Source organism: Semicossyphus pulcher, unplaced genomic scaffold, assembly GCF_022749685.1.
Source record: "Semicossyphus pulcher isolate SPU_LCO1_2020_fin unplaced genomic scaffold, fSemPul1.0.p SCAF_9, whole genome shotgun sequence".
Taxonomy (NCBI): Eukaryota; Metazoa; Chordata; class Actinopteri; order Labriformes; family Labridae; genus Semicossyphus; species Semicossyphus pulcher.
In genome coordinates this window covers 8487206-8514261 of record NW_027211770.1, presented here as the reverse complement: position 1 = coordinate 8514261, position 27056 = coordinate 8487206, and positions in this window count along the sequence as shown.

The window sequence follows — 27056 nt, the reverse complement described above, 5'->3', positions numbered from 1 at the left end:
AAATGTAATTCTGGAAAAACACGGAATTATGCAGTTTTCACTTTTTCACTGTGAACGATAAACACCCAAAAATGTAAAAACCCACGCAAAATATGAGAATCTCCATTTAAAAGATAAGGATAAATTCCCTTTAAAAACACCCAGGTTGTTTTAATGGAATATTTGCAAATATACACTTTGGTGTCTTTTTGATAATCTGATTGATTTCTTGGACTAGATGTTGTCCTTGTTAGAACTAACTCAAAAAACAAAAGTACCACATGTACTGCCCTCACTAACTACGGTATGTCCCCCCAGTATTATACCACTCTGCAGTTTTACATCTTTGGAAGCAAGCCAAGCGAAAAATCAGAATCAGAAGGTTTATGCCAAGTAGCTTTACACGTACAAGGAATTTGCCTTGGTGTTATTGGTGCATTACGGTAAACATTGTTACAATTGTTACAATTTCATTTAGCAGACGCTTTTTTTCCAAAGCGACGTACATCTGAGGGTTAATACAACACAAGCAACAAGCAAGACAGGAGGGAACAAAGTCAGTAAGATTCCAAAAAAACCCATAAAAGTAGAATAAATAATAGGAAACAAAATGAACAGCAGTACTCATCCAGTGGTAGCCACAGGGCGACTGTGGTAGAGTCGGTCGTCTCTCAATCGGAAGGTTGGGGGTTCGATCCCTGACAGCTACAGTCTACATGTCTACATGGGCAAGACACTGAACCCCAAATTGCTCCCGGTGTGTGAATGTGCATCAGTGTGTGAATGTGAGAGTGAAAGGGTGAATGTGACATGTAGTGTAAAAGCACTTTGAGCGGTCGGAAGACTAGAAAATCACAAAGTACAGTCTGTTTAATACTCAGGTACCCCAGTGATCGCATAAATCAGAGGAATGTAACAGTAACATGTATCAGTTTCAAATATCTGTATGGAAAATTGCACGAGATGAGGCCTCTGCTTATTGTAATGTAGTTATTTAACAATGAAACATCATGGACATGATCAGTGAACATATTTATTATAACCAATAATAATCCTTTCCTACACCACATGCATATTTTCATGAAACACAGCCCTGATATCGTCCACACGCTCTGTAATGTGATGCATCTTTGTGCCTCACACAGGACAGCCAGATTAATGTGTAACTTAACAATATTGAGGGCCGGAAACTGGATGTTTCTTCCCTTTCTCTCTTAGAGGAGCCCCGCATGTCCTTGAAGCTTTGCGAAGTGTGATTTGTAAATGAGATAGGCGAGTATTACAGACCCTTGGTATTTCTCTTGGCGCCCTGCGATCAATTAAAGCGCGACAATAATAAATGTATACATTTAGAGGGATTTCGCTGCGGTGACAAATGATTTTACCCTTGAGCTATTGACATTGTCTGGGAATAAGCTGTGCCTGTCCCTGTTGTGTATTCTGTCTGAGGGTCCCTTCCTCTGCTCGGGGAGTCTGAGGACATGGCAGACGCATATTCATCATTAACATGTGAGCATGGGAGCAGCACACAACCACAGACGCACAAACACACACACATGCATTCACTTATCCTCTGTTCGCTGGTGCAAAGTCTCTGAGTTCTGGGCTCACAGGTCAAAAGCAAAGTTAGATTTAATCATTGTTCTTACTTATAATGGGATTTAGAGAGAAATATTTGTGTGCTTGTGTTGCCGGCTGATAGCATCTTTAGATGGAGGTAATTGGATCCCCTGCAGTCAGCTGAATGATGATTGTGAGCTCTCTTATTAAGTGGGACGAGAAAATTGAAGACTCGATGTGGTTACATGTTCTTTTGTTGTTCTGGTGACATTTTCTTTGCTCATTAATTTCACAACTCAAACGTTTGCTCCATTCCTCTTTCTCCATGGCAAAGCAGATTTACTCTCCGGCACTCCATCTCGCCCGCTTTTTATACTTTATTTTGTATCTGACATGAAAATTGGAAAATATATCTTCTAATCCCCCTTTTGATTTTATTCATGGCTTTGATATGTTACCTAGTTCATATGATTGATTGGTTTAGGGGGTGATGGAATCGTAGTAATAGAAGTCATTAAGCTGCTGGGGATCTAATATTACCAATCTGCTAGCCCCTGAAAGATCCATCAATAGGTGAGATATTTTCTCGCGGAGAGAAGGGGGGCGACACATTTAACATATTTCAATAACGTAATTTTCATGTGGGGCAGGTCAGGCTGCGAGTACAAAGGGCAATAGTGTTGGAGTGTGTGAGTTGAATCGGGGCGTATGCTAAGCAAATCAATAAAACATTAAAGGCAGCATGCAGAGAGCAGCCCATTTGGTACCTGTCTGCCAAGGGCAATGGTCTAGCCACTCAGAAAAGAGAGAAGGATTGGAGTTGCTGGGCTTGAGGAATGCTCTGGCACTAACATAATTGGAAGGTAGTTGCCTTATGACTGCAAATTGGGTTTTTGCGCTTCATCAATAGGCATTTTGACAAGCAGCGTCCATCACGGCGCATCTCACTCTTTCCACGCGCAGCAGAGAAAGAAGTGTCTCAATAATTACATTAAATCTCTCCCGCTCGCCCACCCCCAGCAACCTTCCTTATTGTTGGACAAGAAAAGCAATATGGTATAATTAGGTTTGATTGGGATGGTGGAGGATAAGGGGGGGGGGGGTTAGATACGTTTCCGGTGAGATTTGCAGATGAATGACGTTACCATAGAGATGTGTGTCTGTATCCGCTAGCGCGTGAAGCATGAAGCGAGGCACGTGCGCAGGTAGGACAACACATAACATCTGTTAACTGAGAGCATGCCAGCAGTATTGACACTGACCCGCTGAGCTAATGGGGCCTAAATGCAGATGTGAACCAGGTACACATGACCTGCTGGAGAAATGATGAGCAGTGTTTCACCTGTGAGCTGTTGGGTAAAAGTATGGCAGCACAAAGATTCCTGTTTGCTGAGTTTAACCCTTTAACTGTTAGGCTGATGAGCTGGGGATTGGCTGAGGTAAACTTAAAAGGCATATTTTGGACAGAATATTCAAGGACATTTGGTTTAAGATTGACATTAGAGGTTGACATGCTCTTTAAAAGAATAAAACAATCATAAAACAAAAATCATTTTAATGAAAGGACTACTGTCTATGTGTAATTCAAGGGTCTTTCTAGCAAAATACAAACATCTTTTCCCCTTCATCTTCCCAAAAAACATGCAGAGACGTTGTAAGTACTTGTTAAAGCCTTCTTCCTCCATGTACAGTCCAAACAAAATCCACCAAAAGACAGGGCCTGCAGCCTCTATGTCATGGGCACAGTAATTACTAAAGGCCTCTCGAATTATCCTTTTTAATCAACTCTTCTCTTCTCTCATCTGGATTTTTGGCATCTGCAAAGGAAGAGGGCACTCCTCCAAGAGTCAAGTCAGTGAGTCAGACTCAAAAATGTCAAAGTAAAGGGGCAAATGGTGAAAAATTACATCCATGTGCTGCTAAACCTGATGGCTCAATGGTTGTCTTAAGAACATAACTCGAAGATAAATCAATGTAAAAGATGACGATATTGAAGTGATGCAATGAAACACATTTACTTCCTAACCCTCGTTCTGTTCCTCATTCCGTGTGACCTCCGTAGCCGATCACGGCCAATCAAGTCAATGCTCGTGATTCCACAGCACGCGCCACGGCTCGTCTCTCTGCTCTGCTCCCCTAAAGATACGCGCCGGGTCTATTTTAGATGGAGGCCGCTTCAAACACGCGTCAAGCTCAGCAGAGCAGATCGTTCCAAACAGGAAGTCACACAAGAAAACAGCATCTGGTCATTTCAAAATAAAACACCATGTACAGACCGGTACATATTCCCGTTTTTTTCCGTTTTCATAAGAACACACTGAAATCTTGAAAAAAGAACACTTTTAATTAAGTAGTGTACTCAGCCATGGTAGAAGCACAAAAATCAACATTTAACATTGATATTATCGCGTGATTTCTGATAACGTAGTTCCCCAGCGATCTTGTGAATCCAGCTGCTTGGGCCAGCGCTCCGCTGCGCTGCAGACACGCTTCCTGTGGGCGAGGGCTCGCGCCAGCCGATGAATTGGAACCGCATCACAGGCGGAGTGCGCCGGACACGGATCCTGTGGGATCCAGGCGTTAACCTAGCCATGAACACACCAGAAAAAATTAATTAAACTCATCCCAAAATACTTCAAAAATAAAGGCCCAGACATCTCATTCTTTGTCTATGTATCTTGTTCTATACTTTGAAGGTGTGTTTGTCTTATATTCATGGTGACTGTGGACAATACATTTTCACAGCTTGACTGCAAACAAGTTTTAATAAAGGAATTCCACAAATAACAACTCAGAATAACAGTAAACACGTCTTTATTTATCAGGCATCCAGAGAGACATCCAGCTGTCTGAAAGGTCAAAGATACCACAGGTTCCTTGACCTTTCTGTATGGCCTTTGTAGACCAGAATGCAATGCAGCTGGACACGACACTTTACATTCTGCGGAGTGACAGGACTTGGTTGTTGACAGGAAAAAACTGTCGCTCCACTATCATCATCATTATTGCCGCCTACACCCACTCATGGACCCCACAGCTGATCTCAACACGTTAACACAGCAGGGCGAGAAAAAGTGGGCTCATCAAAGTCAATTATAACACAGTGACATGTGACCTCTGCACTCAACACAAATAGACTATAGATATCTGTGCCTGAGGAACATCAAAACGATTTAAATATATTCCTTTATTTGAGTGGCCATTTAAAACCTGAATGTTACAGTGTGTGCTGACTGAACATACGTTCACACAGACGCATTAAAGGGGAGAAATCAGGTCTACGGTCTCGCTCAGTTGTTTGTTTTTCTGGTAAGTGGATTAGCAAGTTAGCAAGCAATGTTTCAACTTAACTGCCTACAAGCAGGGGTGTGTCCACACTTTTCTGACTGGGGTGGCCAAACTGGGGCACTGACTTATTCTGGGGTGGCATGCGGCAAGCTTTGGTGCACACACATTAGGGTTGTCACGGTGCTAGAATTTCAAACTTTACAATAAAAAAAAAATTATCATGGCAACACAAAAATAAGTTCTAGGAACAAGAATATGGTAATTTCTTGTTTTTAAAAGTCACTAAACACATACCAGCTCATTAGACAAAGGTTAATAGTAGTGTAGTAGTAATAGTGTTTGGGACATTTCTAGACATCAATCGCTGGGCAGTGGTCCGGAGCTCAGCCGACAGTCTGCAGGAAGGGACTCAATGAACAGACACTATCGTTACTTTTGCATCTTGAGACTTGAAGGACTTCACAAAACGTCTTAATGTGCCGTTCTGTGAATGACAACAGTCTGCTGTGTCGTTACGAGCGACGGAGGGCGGAGCAGACACAATCTGCAGGATGAAGATGTCAGTCTAAAACTAAATCCTGTTCCTTCCTGTGGCGTTGTACAGAGGTCTAAGCTGTTAAACTTGTTGTTAAGACCCTAATCGCTGTCCCAAAAAACCCCCACAAAATAATGTCTCATTTCACCGTTTCACTGCTTTATTTACATTAATGGCGCTTGCTCTTTTTACTTCCCATCTATGTCACTCAATCATGTTGCTCTCTCTCTTTTGCTCATGGCAGCTTTGGGTTTGAAAATCAACCCTAACCCTGCCACCCCTGCCCACAGGGCAGATGAAGGTGTTTTCTAACATGATGAAAATATGGATTATTGACATTTTGAAATTTTGTTATTTTTTTTGATTGGTTTGTAATTTTATTGTAGATTATTATAAAGGAGGAATAAAAAGTAGGCAAACTGGTTAAGGCCATGTCTACATGTACACGGGTATTTTCTCTCCTTCATTTCCCCCAAAAAAACCCATCCACACAAGCATGGTTATAAAACGAAAACGCTGTCATGAGAATGCCACACCAACAGGCCGCGATATAACCTGGTCATGCGAAGAAGAAGAAAATCACAGCCAATCATAAATCTGAAAACAGTTATTTTGCCGGAAAAGGAAGGGGGACAATATATAAATATAACTGTAAATATATGTTCTGTTGGCAAGGTTAGAAGCAGCACTGTTTTTGTCCCAGCCAAAAACGCGGTGTACCCCGTTTACACGTCTCTATGGAGTTTCTAAAAGTCTTCACCCTCGCCGGAGTTTTACAAAAGATCCCTTTTCAGTTACCTAAAACGGTGTTTGTGTGTGGACGAAAGTCGGAAACGCTGAGAAAAAGCTACATTTTGAAACATACCCGTGTACGTGTGGACATGGCCTTATATTAGACTTGCCTTTAGTCCCTGTTTGTGGACACATTGTCTGCGAGTGCTTCGGCCCCTCTCGTCTTTGTGTCTGCTTTCTTATAAACACAGAACTGGAAAAATAAAACAACAGGAAGTGTATGACAGAACGGCTCTGTTTGGTGTACGGTTTGATGTGTCATCACATTCGGTTTATGGATGTTTCTGTCCTTGTTTTTGTTTTGATTTCGTGTAAACTTTTTTGCAAGAGATGTACACAGATAAATGGATGTTTGGATTGCTGCTTGTTTAGTCATCCGAGTGTCTGTTATTGCAGTTATAATGGTGGGCAATAATTGTTAAATATCATTTTCAGGATGGGGCGGACACACACACACACACACACACACACACACACACACACACACACACACACACAATATTTTGGATGCTAGCATGCTATGTTAACCGATGATGGTATAGATGGGATAACTAATTGTGATATTTGGCCGCTGTATCCTTAAATGGCATCCAAGATTAGACCTAATTTGTTCCCTTAAACAACATGAAAAACTAGTTCTATCCTCTTCCCATCATGCACTGCCACTGCTCAGGTTTCATAAAATCTAGCCTGCTTGCCATGTGTGATTTTCCTTTGCAGGAATCGCCTGAAAGTAAAAACAATTATCCTGCTATTTTGGAGGCATATTTCTTTAAAATTGGACAGTCTGGGGATCTGTAATAAACCTAAGTGCAGGAATGAAGAAAAAGCTCCTTTTAAAGGCGTCCACCTTGGGGAGCATGCCACTGGAAATCCTCTGGCTCTTTTTAATACATCAAAGCAGCAAATTAATCCTGAATACAACACATGTACAGGCAGGTAAATGAAGACAAAGCCACAGTGGACCCAGGCTACACGCCTCTTATTACAGGCAGCTGATAAACTCCACCTCGAGCCTTACAAATGGCTTATTGGGAGGTGTGGGAGAAACTTATTCTTAATAAGCCTGTCACTTTACAAGGGGAGCGTAAGCAGGAGAAAAATGGTGGTAAGAATACAAAGACAGTCTCTGCACATATTGGTGGTACCCTCTTACGATATTTTCTCAGGCTAAGTAATATCTTAATTTTAAAATACAAGAAAGTGAACATAACAAAGGATTAGTAGTTTAAACTGGAAAAGATAAAGAAATCTTCACCGGTGCCAACAATTTAATGTGCTCCAATCATTTTCCACTTAACCTTCTAAATAATAGCAACATAAATCCTCATTATGTGTCTCTGCTGTCACTGTGACTAAGCTCTTACTCACTGTCATGACAAAGAAAGCATGAAGTGTTGTGGAAGATTATGGTTCGGAGCAATGACTCAGGAGAGGCTGACGTGACGCTCCAGGACGTCACAATTGTCTAATTGCAGTTATTATTCAGTTTTAATTGTTGCATGATGTGGATCAGCTGTTCGTTCTTAAATAACGGATGCACACCCCATATTTAATGCTAAAACAAACCGAGGAAAGGTTTTAGATGTGAAACCGTATAAACGTCCTCGTACTGTAAAATACGCGTATGTGTTTACATTGTTTGAAGAGAACTGAGGTTACTGCAATGAAGAATATCAAAAGACAAGACAGCAGCACCTTTCAGAAAGTCATGCAAATTTGTAAAACAAAACGGGTGCTTTTAAGAACTAAGCATGATGAGAAATACATGACACCCTTCAATTGGAATATCTTTAAATATCCTTATATCTTAAAATTTGGCACAGAATGACCCTGATGTCAAGAATCCTCTATAATACATTTATTCATTTAAATAATCATTCTTATAAGAGTTAATGACACCCTTTAGTAGGTGTCCAGGGACTTTTGGCTGAAAACAACAGTGAGCGCACACCCAACACGAACTAGAGTTCTGCATGGTGTCACGAACTGGCTCAAAGTCAGTGACAAAGAAGGGAATCACATGAAATACTGTTTAAATAATATTATTTTATTGTAAAACTAAATAAAATAAACATATTTATGTAAGTTAGATCAGGTCAGTCATGAATGCAGGGTATGGATGCGTGTTGTGTTGAATGCAAACAAAACACAGAAACAACCAAACCAGGGGTCCGTTTCACAAAGAAGGTTCAACAAACTCTGAGTCTAACCCTGAACTCTGAGTCGATCTACTCTGAAATAGGAAACTCTGAGTTTTCGGTTCCAGAACAGCTGATCAGAGTTAGTTCAATCAACTCTGAGTAGGTTCACCCGGAGTTAAGTGCGTGCACGCTGACTGTAAAAAGTCAGCATTAATGGAGCCCCGACACCACGATTCACCATGGCAACGGTACACAAAAAGAGGTCCTCCTACGTCACACCAGCGGAGCTCGAAATCCTCATGCGGACGTTCAGCGAATACGAGCATGTTTTTAGAAAAATAAAGTAACACGGCTGCAGCTGCAAAAGACAGAGAAGCGGCGTGGGAAGAAACTGCTGCTCGAGTTAATGCGCAAGTTTAAACTGCTCTATTTATTTAATACTTAATCATGACCGGAAGCTAAAATTTATATTAATTTAGGAGCAATCCAGCAGGAGAAAAAAACGTACATGGAAGCACTTCAATCGTATTTTATTAAACTAATGAAATATCATTCAGTGGCTGTTTTAATGTGCATTAGCTTTATCCCTAACATGACGCTGACTTCACATACATTATAATTTATGTTGATTAAACTGAATGTGTTAGTTTAAATAAATAAAAAAATTCCAATAACTTAAGGTGTCTTATCTGAGTGCTCTCGGCAGTGGTGGTGGAAAATCTAAAAATGGTGACTTTGACACAGATTTGTCTTTTGATTTTTTTAATCATAATTATAAAAGACTTTTGCAATGTGGTCAGAGCAGCACAGAGACACAACGTTTCTTCTTTTAATTCGGTAACCGCTTAAACACACGCGTGAGACGGGCTGAATGAATGAGGAAGTCGAATTGATAGAATATAAGAGAATATAAGAGAATATAAAACCGAATCGGTTTTATATTCTAGAGGGAGGAGACAGAGCGAAACTCTGAGTTTCCTGAAGAAAACCTGCTCGCGACCAGGTTAGGTTCATAGAGTCTGTTACTACGGTAACTGACCGAGAGCTTAAATTACCTCCCTTTGTGAAACGGAAAACTCAGAGTTTCCCTCATTTCAGGGTTAACAGACTCAGAGTTTTCAATAAACCTGCTTTGTGAAACGGACCCCAGCTGTGAGCAGCTGTGGTAAAGTCGGTCGTCTCTCAATCGGAAGGTTGAGGGTTCGATCCCTGACTGCAACAGTCACATGTCGAAGTTTCATTGGGCAACACACTGAACCCAAATTGCTCCTAATGGCATAGCGTTATATAAGTACAGTCCATTTACCATTTAGCTTGTGGAGGCCTGCGAGGAAGAAAGGAGAGACAGCGGTTAGAGTAGAAGCCACTTAAATAACCTGAGACCCAATTAACTCAGGTGCAGGCAGTTTCCTGATGTCCTTTCCGACTCTGCCCATTGGCTCCTGATCCAGGAAGTCAACCAAACCAGTAGCAGATAGAGAGGGCAGGACGTCACAATGGGCCATAAACCAAGGCCCAAACCCAGCCCACACCTGCCATCAGACCCCAACGTACTGAATCTGCCTGGTACTGCTATAAACGTACGGCTTTCTCATTAATGAAATCTAAGAAATATGACGGCAACGGAACAACCCAGTATCGCTCAGCAAACCTCCAGCACAATGAGCCATGAAGTACTACTGCATGCCAACATAATGAATCCTCTGCTTTACCTGTTAGCAGATAAAATGCAGCTTATCTCAGTGTCAACCACGAGTGGTTTGTAAACTCTAAACATATTTCCCAGCTAAACCTCCAACAGCTTAAATGTATAATGAACAGAACTTTGTACAGACATGTTCAGCGTGTCTCTTAAGATAGGATGTCAAGTTTCTCTCTAACTCAAGTATGTCTGCAGCGCAAACTGGGAATCATGAATGGACGACTCAAAAAGCTCCCCGGTATGTGATTGTCATGATTGGATGACTGGCTGTCAGTTACACTCCTCGCTATGGCAACACACAACATCAAAGACCCCAGCTACCTGATGTTTTTCCCCAAAGAGAAGCCTCATCAGTCGTACTCGTTACTACTCAATACAGTCTCAGACCAAACCATCATCATGGCTGCGCCTGTGCCAAGATAATACAGATACAATTCATTGTCATACTTTTTGAATGGGTTATATAAATTGGCCAATAATATCATTATTAGACGGGCTACCAACACCTTGTCTTTTCTCTTCATAAAGACCGGATACTACAGGTGAGAGTGCTGGAGCTTGGGTGGAAAAACTTGGGCCTTGGGACTTGACTTGCTTTAATTAAGGACTCCACTTGACTTGACTTGTCCAAAAAAAAGGACTCGAGACTGACTTGGGACTTGAGCAAAGATGACTTGGTCACAACACTGTTAATCACAGCAAAGCTAAGATGAAATGAGAATCAGAAAGCACCTGTTTTGCAAGTTTTTACTTTATTTCAGCCGTTACTGACCGCTAGCTTTCCAAGCTAATGCAACACAATAGCTGCACTTACTCTCGTCCCACCTTTCCAGTGGTCCAGTATCCATTGCATTGCGAGTGCTTGTAACACATCACACATATGGCAGGAGAAGAGCAGGAAGAGGAAAGTAAAGAGAATGTAAAAAAAAAAGCACTCACCTGGCTTTGAGCAAAAATTACTTTACTTTTTCAGAATTTCTGAAGATGTCAGAAAAAAGAAACCCAGATAGCACATTCATCGTTACAACTGATCATCAACAGTACAAGATGTTCTTACTGTGTTAACAAAATGAGACATTGTTGTGTGCTGTAGTCACCACACCAAACACAAAATGGGTCATTTCCTTAACCAGAGTTATTTTCATGTTTGTCCGAGTGCAGATAGCAATCTGATGTCGGAAAGAAGCCCTAAATGTAACTGTAATAGTTCTCAAATTAGACTTAGTAAGGGCTGGACAGAGAGGTTAAACATATAACCTGAGCCAGTAGAGGTGTATTTGATATATGAATGTGTGATGGAACTTCAGATTTTAGGCTTACAGGTTTATTGTGTAGTCTTTGTCATGTTTCCTCACAGCTGTGTGGTGACATATTTTATTCCCTGCAGCCCCAGCAGACAGTAACCCCCCCCCCCCCCTCCAGAGATGACTTCCTTCAGATATCGCGCTCTGAGAGCTTCCTGTCACTTAGTGCAGTTTGACGGCATCATCACTGCGGCCATCGATCCATTTGCTTGACTCTGCATTATAAAGATGACAACTGTGTGCGTGGGCGTGTGCGTCCCAACTGTAATGCATGTCTCCGATCCATTATAACCCGATTAGATTCCCCTCTCCTGGAAGTGCTGCTCTGTGACAGAGAGCATCATCTTTAATGGAATTTGTGTGAAATTAAATTATACGAGCATCAATAAACATAACATAATTCAGAAGAGTAAATGGGCTTAATTTATTGGCTGGGCAGGCGTAATGGCACCGGTGTGTATAGAATGAAGATGTCAGGGAGACAGGTTTGGAGCAGCGGGGTGAGAGGGGTTGACAAATACATCATCGGTGTGCGTGTGTGTGTGTGTGTGTGTGTGCACAAGATTTGTATGTTAGCATGTGACACTTTAAGCGAGAAAGATAAATGTTAACGATGAGGCATAGCAGGGTCTTTACTGTTCTTACTGTTCCGTGTGTAAATGCGTGTGCGCGTGTGTGTTCAATATTCTGAGGCAGGGAATTTGGAACAGCAGGAAACTGGCAGATTCTTCATCCACATGAGTGGGTAAAGAAAGTTCAACCTTTTATTAGAGAGGACTGTAATTTAATGGGCAGGGTGCACACATGGACCGAGAGAGAGAGAGAGAGGAAGAGGCGAAGACAGAGGGTGGCGAGGGAGGGAGAGATTGGATTGAGAGACAAATGAAAAGATAGCAAGAGAAGGAGTGGAGATGGAGAGGGAGTCGGATGAAAAGGGGGGAGGGGGGTTGAAGATATTGGGGTGAAAACATATTGAGGGACGGGGTGAGGAGGAAACGGTCCAAGTGTGTGAGAGGACGATTTGAGTGGCTCCGCAGCTGTAACAGTCAAGTGTTGCCCGGGTGGGGAATCGTGTGAGGTTGTCATTTCGCGTCTTAACCTTTTTCAGAGGGGGGGGGGGGGGGGGGGGGCTTTTCTTTTTTTTTGGGTGGGAGGTTAATAATCAAAAATGATCTGCTTCACTAGAGCAGATAAATAGTGTCAAACACAGCTGGGACGGAGCGGGGCTGACTGGCCACCACGGAGCTAAATTGATGGTTGTAGCTGCAAGAGGAGACGGGGAAAGAGCCCCCCTCGCTCTACTGTATGACATGAATAGACTTCTAGGTGTCGCGTGTTTTTTTCTGCTCTGTCGTTTTTGTGATGAGCCGCTCGTCAGAGGCGAGGAGGCGCAGATGTAAAAGAGTGTGTCGCCCCAGACGTGGGAGCAGCTGAAGCGACGGGCCTTTTCAATTTACAATCGGAGAGGTTGACGTTTTTATTCTTTTTTTTTTTCCCTTCTTTCAGTCAGGGTGTGTGTATTTAAGAAATGCCAGGCACAGTGTTGACTCTGCGTGAGGAATTATGTCATAGTCAGACACATACACACTCGCACAATAAGACAGAAAAAGGTGCAAGCTGTTGGAGACATATGTCATTGTCACATTTTTTCCTCTCCTCCTCCTCCCAGAAGGCCTGACTGTTTTTGAAAGATATACTGTCTCCAAAAGCCTCTTCTTCTTTATCCCATAAATCTGTTCATGTGGCGGATAAAAGGAGATGGACTGAGAGGAAAAGAAAAGCAACTCAGTTTACTTTATCATCTTTCAATCCCCCCCTCCCTCCCTCCCTGTCCTCCTCCCCCCTTGCCCTTGCTCCAGCAGCAGATTTGTGGCCATAATCGTGGATAACTTACAGTATAATCTTGTTTGTTCCTTTCTTAAATGGAGCGATAAGATCTCTCCGGATCATGACTGGAACGGCAGCAGCGGGGGGGAGAGTGGGGGGAAAGGAAGGGGGGGGGCACGGTGGAGGAAGAAGGGGAAAGGAGGGGTTGAGAGTGGAGCGACGGGGGAGGTGGGAAAGGATAGAGAGGCTGTTGCACCTCTTTTCTTTATGTGGAAATCCTATAGTGCTGGCGTTTATGACCAGCTGCCTGACTGCTTCCACTCCAGGATTTACAAACCCCCTCCTCACACACACACACACACACACACACACGCACACACTCAACAAGCAATGCAGGCGCAGTGTTATCTGGAGAGAGGACAGTAATAAATATCAGCCATATAAGAGGTCAGCAAAGGTCGATGGCAGAGGAAGATCCCCTGTCATAATTTGTTTAAGGACCTGCATCCAATTGATGTTTTGGGGATTGTCGATGTGTGTGTGTGTGTGTGTGTGTGTGTGTGTGTGTGTGAGAGGGGGGTTAAATGCAAACAGTTCATTATTCGGTGAAGTGAAATGGCCTTTTGTTTAGATCAGTCACAGCCGTAAGAGCTCCCAGTGACACGGCCGTATAAACCGGGTTAAAAAATCCTTACCGGAGCGCCGCGTTTGTGATGATTGGTGATGTTTGTTATTAAATACAGTGGAAATCAATGGTGGAGGGTAAACGCCATAAACTTTTGACTCGTGTTGGTGGAAAAAATTGCGTGGTGGATTTAAACGGTGATGCATTTATAGGTTAAGAAAAGGTTTAAATGTAGTCTAAAAGCATTACTGGTTTGGTTTTGTTGACTGTTATGAGGATCAATGACTGGAGTTATGATTTGATCGCTGATCTTAAAGGAGAAGTAGAAAGATAAACATGCTCACGGAGACTCAAAATGATGAATCATTGTCAAAAAATCTTTAGATAATTAAAAAGGGCGCAAATATTTTACAGCCTTTATCATGTTTGATGATTAAAACTCACCAATGTTTGAAGTTAGGTTATGTATACACCTATGCTGTATAAATTGATATTGCATAATCAAATTTAAACTATAAACACTGACATATAAAGTACTGTTACAATCAAAAATACTTTATTTATGCCCGGGGGGAATTCAAGCATTACAGTTGCTCTGCTAAAGAGATAAGCATGAAGAAATATAAACATAAATATAAATATAAATATAAGAAAGAAATATGTAAATTATGTGCAATATATAATAAGAATTAAGACAAAATATAAGATGGTGAAAAATAGGATCTATGGTGATTAATTCATTAATTAATAATTAATGCCAGAATTAAATATAATTGTCAGAATAAAAGTGAATACAAGTTACATAACCTTGGTAAAGTAACAGAATAAATGCATTAATAATGTCATGACAATCATATCTTCTATTTACATATTTTAAGTGTCCAGTGAAAACCACAAAGATCCGTTGATTTGGAATTTTCAGATGACTTTGAGGATGAAGTGATCCCATGTGGGTTGAGAAAATTCCCCTCCTTCTAAAGCTAAATAAACCATTAAAAACTCATTTGATCATCTAAAAAAAGTTCTGCCAGTAAACTGAAAACAGGGTCCTTTTTTTTCTCCGATCAAAGATATATGTTTTTACCAAACAGCAATAAACCCACCCAACAAACAAACCCAATAAAGCTAACAAGTACTGGGAGGCTGGAAGAGACACAGTGCAGCCAATAAGATATATAAGTATCTAAGGGGAAAACATTGGTAATACTTGACTTTAAGTCCACTTATTTAGCAAATATAACAAGTAAAATTGGTTATGTGGTTTAAAATGCACCATTTTAAACCCTTATACATGTTTAATAATGTGTTTCTAATGCCTCCTTTCTAAGTGATTATATAGAACACACATCTGCAATATAAAATGTGTCTTCATAGCATAACATAACACTTTATTAGATTACAAAAATAGCTGTTTATAACTTATTTGGACTGTGTTGTAAGTCATTTAATATCTGTGTGCAATGACATTTAAATCTCTAAACTTGAAGATTTCAGTTTCATTCTCTTTGGTGGCACCTTTGGCAATAGACGGTAATTAAAGGAGCACACTTCCCAATTTAACCAACGTGTACGGTTGGCTCCCTTTGTTAAGTTGTAACTCTTGATTTTCCCCGCTGACGGTCCTTCATCTGAGAGTCGAATTTCTTTGTTTTTTCTTTGGATTTTCACTTATTGTCGAAGTTGTATCTATAGTCATTGACCTTTGTTTGTTCAGCCATAGTAGATTACTGTTCACTCGCAACACTTGCAGAGACCGGAAAAGCAGCCGCTTAGCTCCGCCTACCCTCTCTGGCAGACCAACCACTGCTGGCTGATGGAAAACACGTCACTAACTGGGCGCCGCTTGTGAAATTTTTTCCGCGAATGTCGCACCAGACACCCAGTATGTAACTCTGCAAATACAAAGGCTTTCATCAGTGGGCCATAAGCTCAATCACCATTGTGTTACCTCATTTGGTGATAGATCGGTGACTTAACAGACATTTATTTAAATGAAAATCTTTGAGATTATTACTTTAACTCATCAAATTATATGAAACTAATTCTTTGTGGTCATTGATGTTCTCTTTTGTTTTTCCTGCTTCAGGAATGAAACGGTGTAAGTTATTGTGCATCTATTCTGAAAAAGTGTGCTGTTCCTGTACTAAAGTAATGTGCGTCCTGGCTGAAGCTGCACTCTTATTAAAGCCTGTTGTTTATGCTGCTGTTCCTGTCCTCTCAGGATCAGCAGCATAAACAACAGCTCTGTGCAGAGAGGACAGCGCTGAGGAGCAGATCCCTCAACAGGAGGGCTGTAGAAACCTACGTGCCTTGTTAATTATTTAAAAGGCTGCGCAGGCTCAGAAGCTTTGCCGATAAAGCTGATCAGAGATGAGGGGTTGTTTGCTCACTGTCGGGGAAGAAATGCGATAAAGAAGACCCCCGCCTGGTGTCTGCCTGCCTTCAGACCAAACTAAACCTCTCCTGTGTTCAGGGTGTGTCTGATGGATGGACCTGCATTTCCCAAGCTTGGGAATCACCCTCAATAAACCCATCCCCCTTTCTGCGCTGCACCCCCCTCACCCCAGCTGGGACAGGTGATACAAGTGTATATTTATTTATTTCCTTTAATACTCTTCTTTATCTCCTTCATTGTTAGTAGGCCTGCGAGATTGATCAATATTTAATTTTCTGCGAGAAGGAGAGGGGAGGAATCACCGCCGCAGTGACACTCAGGAAATCTTCCCCCACATACCGGCTTCGCATCCTCTCCCTTCCCTCATCTCTTGTCTCTTCCCATTCCTCTATCACTCCGACATCTTCTCTTTCACACCTTCTTCCTGTTGCTCTGTTAACCTGCTGTTTCTCCATGCCGAGCAAAAGCGCCCGTTAGAGCTCCGATCGTCCCCCTGATAGAAGAGAAAGGGCTGAGGTTAACCTCTAATGTAATGAAGGATCGTAAAGGGAGCTGTTGTGCCCTCTTGCTATGAACAGGGCCCTTTGGTGACCTTTGACCCCATATGGTCATTGCCCAGTGCTTGGATGTGCCCTTTAATGAGAGAGCAGTCTAATCAATGGATCATTTTTCACTTTAGAGACTGGGAGGTCCTGCTTTATGGCAGGAGCAGAAAAAGGGAGCACACATGGGAAAAGAATCACAAAGATGGTTCAATATTTGCATTTTGTCTGTGTCTGTATCTGGTGGCGAGCTCAGAAGATGCTGACACTTTGATGTGCCAGAGCAAGTATGCAAAACCCCGAAGTGGAAGCTGCATCTGTCAAAATAGGGGATGAGCAGTGATGGAGCAGAAACGCTGCAGTGCTGTGGTTTGGAAATGAGAAATCGGAGGCCCGGTGCTGCCAATAAAGCCTTGAGACAACTGCTTAGTCAGGTTCAACTAATCATGTCTTTTTGTCGATGTATTTGAAACGAGCGAATTGTCTTCAGTGACATAAGCCATTATTGTCTTGACCCTTGAGCCCTGTTTAATTAACCCATACGTTTGATTTAAAACTGACAAAACTGCGTCTTTTCTGTGCTTCTCCTCGTTGTGTAAATGCAGATGTTAAACATTGGAAACTATCAGAAAGCATCGTTTGTGTTTAATGGCTTTAAATCTTTTGATGCAAATCAGTCGAAGCATCAAAGGAGCGAACACGTGTTGCAGAAAAGAAGGCTATTTTTTCCTCTTAGATGCTCTTTAACAGAAGAATTTCAATGGCTATCTGCGAACACATTTCTGCACTTACTTAACAAAAAAAGATGAAGCAACATTATCAGTGCTGCCGTACAGATGATGATGAAAGGGAGCTGATAGTTTGACTGCAGGCCATCGAGCCTCTCTGCAGATAGAGGGCAGTGCCACCGCCGCCCTCATTATGCCCCCCTTCCCTTTTGCCCCGTTGGTAATCGTCACCAGAAGGGTGCAGGAATTTCTCAGCACATGCTGGTGGTTTCTGGCTCGTTTCAACCTCTGCTTCCCATTGAGCGGTGAGGAATTTAAATTTATATACATAGCTAAGAAAAAAATACTCTCACAAAGCTGTTCCTGTCTCAGAATGTCTGGCTCGCTTTGAAATGTCCCGACTAAAGACCTTAAATCTGTGAGATAAAATGTTATCAGGAGAGCAAAAATAGAGGGGGGATGCAAGTCTTTTATAGGTCCTTCTGTCTCTGTGAAGTGGCAGCAGCCAGTTTTAGCTCTGTCTATCTGTGATCCACATAGCTGACTAATAGTGTTGTGCAGCATGTGGTCTCTGGGGCTTCAGGCCAGGTGTTGGTGTTAATGCCGGAGCCCTCACAACACCTGTTAAGGCCAGATTCAGCATCCACGCAGGCGTCTGCTCTGGTTACTCTGCTTAACCAACCTGAGCCACTCGCAATGAGGAATTAAGTTATCACTACAAAGGAAGCCATGTTGCCAATTTATAATGTGTTTTATTAAATCTGGTGGGAAAGCATTGACATTTTGTCATAAGTATTATCACATGGTTTAATTTCCTCTTGTGACGTTTTTTATTTGGTTTCTTGGCATTATATCAGAATATTACACTTAGTGGTGTTAGATTTACACTGTGTTTTCTGCTCTGGTAAAACTTGCAGGACTTTATTACCAGGACGGACTCATACTTAAAGGAGCAGTTCGCCCCTGGATAAAGCCACTGTCAGTCAAAGCTGGTGTTCTCTGTAATCGGTCTAAGCAATAATATTTTAAATTGGCGCCAAAGCTTTGGAGTCAAGTTGGACAGACAGCTCGTAGTTTCACCCATTCTACATTCCTACAACACCCAGCATGCATTGCGCCCCTCCCTCTGAAAGGAACGGCCCAGCGAGAGACGCTGGAGTGAAATACTACCGTTTCACTGCAGGCAACGGCTCAGAGCAGTATAGAATCAGAGATATGACAAGAATATACTGGTGGATCGTCTAAAAAATCTTTAGGTCTGCAGTCTACATTTCAAACCTGACAATTTTGAATGAGACATGACATCGGAGGCCGGCGTCCTAGGTTGGAGAAATTTTCCAGGGCTTATTAGAGAAGCAGATAGCATCCTCCAAAGGCACAAGGCGAAATAGCTTTTTTTCCTACCATAATGGCATTAGCTCCCCATAATAGCATGATAGGACTGAGATTGAAAATCGGCGAACTGGCCCTTTAAACTTCACTATGAAGATGGATCTGTGCGAGCTGAAAATCAGTTTGCTACTCAGTAGGTTGCATGGCTATGTAGCTACCAACCTGCTATGTTGCTAGCTAGCTATACGTGTATATATTCAGCTTATTGGCTGTAGAAAATTTTGTATCACATTCTGTCGCAACAGGACGGGCTTAATTACTATAACAGTGCACCACTCTCTAAAGCACCACCTTTGCTTTAGAGGGAAGAAAAAGAATTGTGCAACCACAAGAGGGTCATTGGTGAGAAAAAATGCAAATATGTGAATTTATGCAAAAACAAATAGAAAACCATAGAATTCTTTAACACATCATTGTTTCATTTTTTGTGTGAAAAAAAACCCACAACTTTGTTTGTCCTGACAATAAAATTGTGCCATTTTAAGCACTCAAACTAGTAAAGTCTTGCTTTATCCCTAATGCAGTGTTTTGTTCATCATGTTTAGAAAGTGACTCATAACCAGCGTTTTGCTCCAACCACGTGAGCCCCAGCTCCACTGGAGTTCAGGTTGGCCTGTATGCTTTCTGTTAAGTTTAAACCCAATGGCATCAGCACATCCTGTGCCACGACACAACAAAACTATGTACAAGTTGTCCCTCCTTCCTTTTGTTTTGAAGTTGCCCTCAATTTTAAGAATCCTATAAAAGGCCAAAATAATGCTGCTGTGGACGTCATCAGAACATAACAGAGTGAAAGCTTTACCTGTGAGATCATGAGAAGGGTCAAAGGTGAGGGTGAATGAAACACAGGGTCTAACACAGCTGATTCACAACCATCCAGAGGCAAAGGGAGAACTTGCCTGTTGTAAAAAAGGAAGCATTAAATCATATCCCGTGTTTAAGAACTTACCCTTTGTCTCCTTTCTCATGTATCACTATGTGACCCTCAGCAGCCACCACACACAGCTTTACAAGATGTTACGACCCCTTAAACAGTGGCACTTTAAAGTATTCCTCTCCTGCTCAGTGGTCCACAGAGGCCAGGTTCTTGCCAGGGATTATCAAAGTTAACAGGATTTTAATGGGTCCGGGGAGACCGGTAAAGACCCTACCAGGGCCAGGTAGTGCCGCTCTCCTGCTTCCCCTCTTTGCTCCCTAATGCAGTCAGGCTGCACAACCGAACACCGGCTAAATAATAAACAGATGGCCACTACCAAATATAGCCAGCCCCAGTTCAAACTACAAAGGGACCCTGAGATGAAATGATAGGGTATTAAAGGGGAGATACAATTTGCAGGTCAAAATGTAATGGTAACCCTCCACTGTGCAAATTGAAAATTAACCTTTTGTGGCGCTGAATCATTCACAGCTGATGTCGTACATGCACGGCAGGCGTTTGCGCTCTGGCGGAGAAAGCTGTAGGGGGAAAAAGGGGGAAATCGCGGGTGATGAAGTCGGATTATATTTATGACTCTGGGGTTTTTCTCTCATTTGTCTCCCCGCTTCAGGACCTGCTGCAGCCAAGAAAACCAGGTTGAGACGGAGCGCTGAGAGGGCGGCACGTGCGGTGCCTCTGAGTTTTCATTTCCACTGCATATGATTTTTTTAAAACACCTGTTTGGTGCCCCACGGATTATGAACCAGCTTGTTCTGTCTGGTTAAAGGTATGAGAGCTTAACACCCTGATGATCATATTTGCAAAACAAAATGCCAGTCATTTTTCATAGAATTATGAAATGACAAAACAAATGAGTCAAGGTCCAGTGTATTTTTCTCCTGGATTAATGCATTTATACTAATAGGCTGGCCTCTTTTCACTGTTCCTTGGACATTAATCCATCCCCTAAACCCCCTCTCAAGAAAAGGCTTATGATGCGAACCTTGTCATATTCAGCAGCTGTCAGCGAAATGACCACTGTACCGGGCCAAGCTGGTAAAGTGGCCTATTCATTATCCTAATCTCATTAGTTAAGATCTGTTAAGTAGAGACCGGTTTTAATGCATGCTTTTCCCTTTTAATTATTGACCATAAATACATTGGAGTGCATTAGGGTCCTGGGGCGAAGAGCAGAGCGGCTCCTAATAGATTAGAGGACAAGCACATTATCTAAATGTACATATCTAACTAATCATGCGTCAGCCGCAGCCGTGTTAGCATTGCGACATCAATTGCAGTTTGACATTTGACCCTGCTGTGGCCTCTCAGAGGTGCAGTCACATAAAGGTCTGATGCAGTCAAAAAAAAAAAGGAGCAAATCTGACGTCATGATTGCAGCAAGGCTCAAGAACGCAGCCCCCTTTTTTTCCCCCCATAATGATTAAGACTTGGTGTTATTTCTGAAAGCTAACAGATTATTTCTAAATTGCTCCACGGTTAATCATGTTACAGATTAAATCATTGGGGGATTAGCTTTGAATACATGAATAAGCACTGTGCCGGGCTGCATGTCTGCCCGGTGATCTCATGTTGAGGAGACACAGGAGACAGAAAGAGAGGAGGAGAAGTCTGCCTCTCTTCGCTCTCCTCTCTCCTGCTTCTTTTCTTTTTGTCACTTTCGCTTTCCATCTGTCTCGTACAGGCCTTTTCTCCCTCTCTCTCTCTCTCTCTGTCCCGCTGCAGCGCACACACACACACACACTCAGACACACAGACGCACAGTCATTCTCTCAGTGATGAGGGAGAGAAGTGCAGCGTTCGCCACACAGAGGGGCTCTTTTACAGTTGTGAGAGGCTATTGTGTAAAACAAGAGCGAGGGCATGCTCCTTAGAAGTATCATCCCAGCTGAGGATCATCCTCGCCTTGACTGTGTGTGTGTGAATGTGTGTGTGTTTATATTTTAATCTCTATCTGTCAGCACATGGAGCTATATTCAGTGTTCTTTGTATTGTTATTCAGCTTTTATCATTAAAGTATTAAAAAAGCACTTAGTGGCCTTAGCGTCAGTTATTTTGATTTACATATAAGATTGATTCATGTATTTCAAAATAAAATACCGTTGAGTAGATCCTGTTGGGCCAACTATACCTGCTTTACAATAACGTAATTTAGATTTATCAGTTTAAATGCCGTCTTGCTCTTAAGTGATGGCAGCCAAACATATTCAGCTGCAGCTGTGATGCATTCACTGGGAAGTCGTTGAGTGTAAAAAAAAAGGGCTTTTGAACAGTAGTTTCAAAATAAGACACCAAAATTTAGCTTGAAATTCCTCTTTTTTTATTATTTTCTGGGAGTTAATTAAACATTCTGATTAAATATACTGTTTTAAAGTCTAAATACATGCTCAAAAAAGTGAGCACAGCAGGCTTTAATCCTATAGGCTGATTTGTTTTTGCAAAGGCAGATTCTTCAGAGCATTTTAAGAAAAGTATGACATTTTTTATTATCGCTTCTCAGACAGATCATTATATAAGAAAAAACTGTACTGCATTAATAATTTGTTGAATAAAATCTGTCTATAAAGTAAAAAGGTCCCTTTAAACTCACTATTACCCTTTAATTTACTCCTGATTTCGCCGGTGTATTTACTGTAAATCATTTGGACAAAAATATGAACAAAATATCTTCTAATTTCAAAATAAGAGCTTGTACAACTTTCTGAAAATATGTGTAACTGTCACGGCAGCGCCAGTTACAGAGCATCTGTTGAACAATCCGCACAATCATCGCCCTCACTCCGCATCCAGTCAGAGGCACGCAGAATAACCACTATTGTCTTGTCCAGCAGATATCCGTAACAGCGTACAGTGTGTCTGTGAGTGAAATAAGAGCCTCACTGTTACTTAGCCTTAATGACTGGCTTCAGCAGAGTCACCAGTCGCAGTACAGCAGCAGAGCACATGTGTAAACGTCATGTATGTAATGTGGATTCTGTGCATCTCTGCTCCTCACTCCCACAGTTATAGTCCCTCTCTGCATCACTGTGCAACAACACAGATATGTTCTCATACAGTCAGGTGAATTAGAATGAAATGTTTTAAAAGATTTTTATAAATCCTGCAGACTTTAATGAACCCGAACAAACTTAAAGATCATATCACGTGAAAATATTTGTGTTGCAATGTTTTCACGTGAGGTCAACGACAGCTTCTGCAGTCTTTTCTCAATAACACACCTTCAGCATGTGTGCCTTTAATAAGCTGCTGAAAGGATTATGAATTTTCAACATTATTGTAAATAAAGACCTCTGCTTGAAATTAAACACTGTGCATAAAAGAGAAACAAATACAGTGATTACTTCCTTTTTTAATGCTAAAAACAGGTGATGCTTTTTCACTTTAATCCCTTGAATTATTGTATGTATAACAACATATGTGCGTGTGTGTGTGTGTGCATGACTCCCTTCAAACCAGAGCTTCATTATTATCAGGCTGCTCCATACATTACGGTATAATTCAGCCAAGGGGATCATTGCCCGGCTAACATGTATGGATGGATGTGTGAGAGCAGCAGGTCATAACAGTCATATTGTATCGGCCATATTAGCGAGTCAATAAGAGCCCAGGGCAGCCTGATTTAATTACACCAGCAGCCTGATTAGACTGCTTTCCCTGGAGTAACTGCAGACTATATGTCATAATCATAACAATGGTGCAAATTATGAGCAGGTCAGAGTCCCTGTGTGCTTTGTCATTGCTAATCATTCAGGTGAGTTAGTGTGTGCTCGTGTTTTCATGCTGCGCCTGCGGCGCTGATTTTATCTGGTTTGTGAGAATGAAACGTGAAGCAGTTTATTTCTGAATATTGAAGCAAAAAAACACATTTTTTTCTTTTATTCTATTTTCTCTTTATTATAATGAATAGAAAACCTGTGTTTATTTGTGACACGTGTTAGTGAATACAGGCGCGTTTAAATGACACCCTTGAGCTCTGATATTCATATCTCCTGAAAGCATGCTGGGAAAAAAATCTCTGTAATGTTGAAAGACTTAATGAACTATCCCAATCAAAGCAACTTGACATTTAGTCATCATCTTAAAATACATGAATGAATTAATGACTGAGGTTTGTTTTTGTGTTGTCTTTGTTTTAAATTACGGATTCCACCCCAAACCCTGCGCCGCACCTGCTGCACAATAATTAATTTGGAAATGTTATTTAGACATAATTTACATATAAATGTGTTTTGTATTAAAATAAAGGAAAAAAATACACAAAAAAAACAATAATGGTAAATGACACCCTCAAGACTCAAATTTACATTTAAATGTTAAACACGTTTATTTTGTTCAACAACAATTTCGTCTTGACCTTTCGTCATGTGGAGCGTTTGGATCCCACTTTATATTTCATGTGTGTGGGCTGTTATTCTTATGATTTATTTTTCATATCAATAACAAGACTTGGGAACGAAGTTGGAACTCTGCTATTACTGTACTGAAGTACAATCTTAAGGTAGTTGTACTTTACTTTAGCATATTGAACTCAAGCTACTTTCCACTCCAGTACATTTTACTTTTTAGACCACATTATTTCCGTAGTTACTTTTAATTTACATACAAAACATACAGTCAACTTATTATATTCTCATGCATTATTGCGTTAAAGGCCCTGCACACCCTCACAGGTGTTTGCAGTCACTCTGTCCTGTTCGACCTGCTCAGGCTGAAGCTGTGCAAAGGTCTGCTGGGATTAAAATGAGGTCATCGTGCACTAATAGGAATTATACATTGTAAAATGAGGCCCTATGGTTCAGAAAAACATGTTTGTTTGTTTTTTAATCATGCAGCAAACAACTATGCCTCATGTGCAAATTAATATCTTGTCTACATTTTATATACTTCAATACTTTTACTGAAATAGAATTTTGTTTGCATGATTGAACTTGCAAAACAGTATTTTTACATTGTAATTTTGATATATTATATGTAAAATAAATAAACAAATAAATAAAGTCGTTTTAGCACCAAAAACATTTTGCACATTTTCTAAAAAATAAGTGTATAAATGTTCCTCAAAGTTAAATTCTTTGTGTTGCAAGTGAAGGTGGCTGTGGACCATCACCATCCAATTGTTGCTTCCTGAGGCAGATATAACAATAATAATAATAACAACAATATAATAAACTTATTTTATATAGCACCTTTCAAAGCAAAGTAACAGATTGCTTTACAAAGAAAACACAAAGAGAATAAAACAGCCCGAAAGCCACAACAACCAGACACAAGATATGTCCTGTCTTACCCACATGGTGGCAGCAGAGTAACACACATGACTGACTTAACATCCGTTCTGTGTGTCCCTGTGTGTGCGCTTGGGTGTGTATGCACATGTGTGTACCATCACATGTTTGACAGCGCTGATCTGACCCATGCTAATGAATGCTGCCAACGTGTCTGACACAGAGTGACACCAGGACAAGAAAAAGACCCTCTTCTCTCCGACGCCTCCATCTCTGTGCCTTTAAATAGCCGCACGCAGCCCGCTGCATGTTTATTAGTCATGTATCAGACAGGCGGCTGATGGACACGGATGCTCATTACCAGTTAGTGTTGCTTCAGAAGAGACCAATCTGTGCCCCTGTGAGGGTCATCACTCAGAAGCCAACACGTTTGACACGGGCACAAGTTGAACTTGAATTGGAAATGTTGCACATTATATTCAGCTGAATGAAAAGGCAGCTCTTACTGGCTCAGTGTTCCTCCATCAGATCATTGTGCAGGCAGCATAGTAGATATTAAACAGTGCAAAATGTTCACAAGACAGTTTGTCTAATGATAATATTGTATTTCATTATTTTTACCGGCCTCTCCAGGTACTTTCTCAGGAGGTTATGTTACCGTAAATCTGCATTTTTTGGTTCTTATAGAGGTATCAGATATTTTGGCACCTGTGCAGATCGACATGAACAGACTTTCTGCTTTTAATTAAAACACACTAAATGGCAGAGAAAAATGAGCAAAATATTTGAATTTCAGCCACTATTACGTTTCCCTTATTTCACGCTCGCTGATTCAGTGGAATGTGCCACAGCGCTGCATGTCCAACGACGGGATCAGTCAGCGAGCATTAGGCCTGGGAGCAGAGCGGAGAGGAGCGGGCTGTACAGTTCACACAGAGGGCTGAAGAAATGCAGAACAGTCCGTCTGAAGAGGCAGGTGCTTTTTATAGGATCAGGATGTAGTTATTGTGATGTTTCCACTAAATGCCCTTTGGAGCCTCTCTTATGTATACCAGTCTAGGTACAATGTTGAACAGTAGCACTGAGAGGACAGCAGCAAAATGATGGATTTTCTTCCCTCAACAAATCGGCTTAATGATCTAATTCCAACTATGTTATATCAATATAGTGTGGTAATATCAATATCAATAGTGGTAATATTAAACTGACAGGAAATAAATGACTGATGTCCACCAGATGGCGCAAGACACCATAACTGACAGTCACCATGCTCTTCTTTTATGCTTAAATACAACGTTTGAGGTGAAACATTTCATAGGATTTTTTGTTGTTTTTTTCTTTACACAATAGTGCTTTAATAACTTTATACTCCTATAATATTCATCAGCTCTTGTACTCATACATTAATTATGTTAACTATATAACATATGCCATTTATGTATCTCCTTGTGATATTACTTCAGGATCTTAAAGGAAAGTGTCATTTCTTATGCTGTACATCCATCCATCATCTATACCGCTTATCCTGTTCAGGGTCGCAGGGGGGGCTGGAGCCTATCCCAGCTGTCATTGGGCGAGAGGCGGGGTACACCCTGCTGGCTGATAGCCAGTCAATCACAGGCCTGACACACAGAAACAGACAACCATACACGCTGACAGTTACACCTACGAGTCACCACTCAACCTAACAAGCATGTGTTTGGACTGTGTGAGGAAGCTGGAGCAACCAGAGGGAACATGCGAACTCCAAACAGAAAGGCCCACTACGTCTGATCCAGGATTCAAACCAGGAACCTTCTAGCTGTGAGGTGATAGCGCCCCCAGCCCTACACTATATTATTATAATTAGTATTATCATCATCGTCATAGTTACTATATTGTTTTGGCAGTTGTCTTCATTTGATGTGCAAAAAAGCTTGCAAGTATAGGACAGAAATGATGCATTACATCCGTTGGCCAGTAGATGGCAGCAACATTCTAATAACAAACATTTAGATACTCACTTGACACTGATGCGCCCTGTCAAGGCAATGTGCTTTAACTCAAACAGCGCATCATCTGAAGACTGACAACTTTCATTAGTC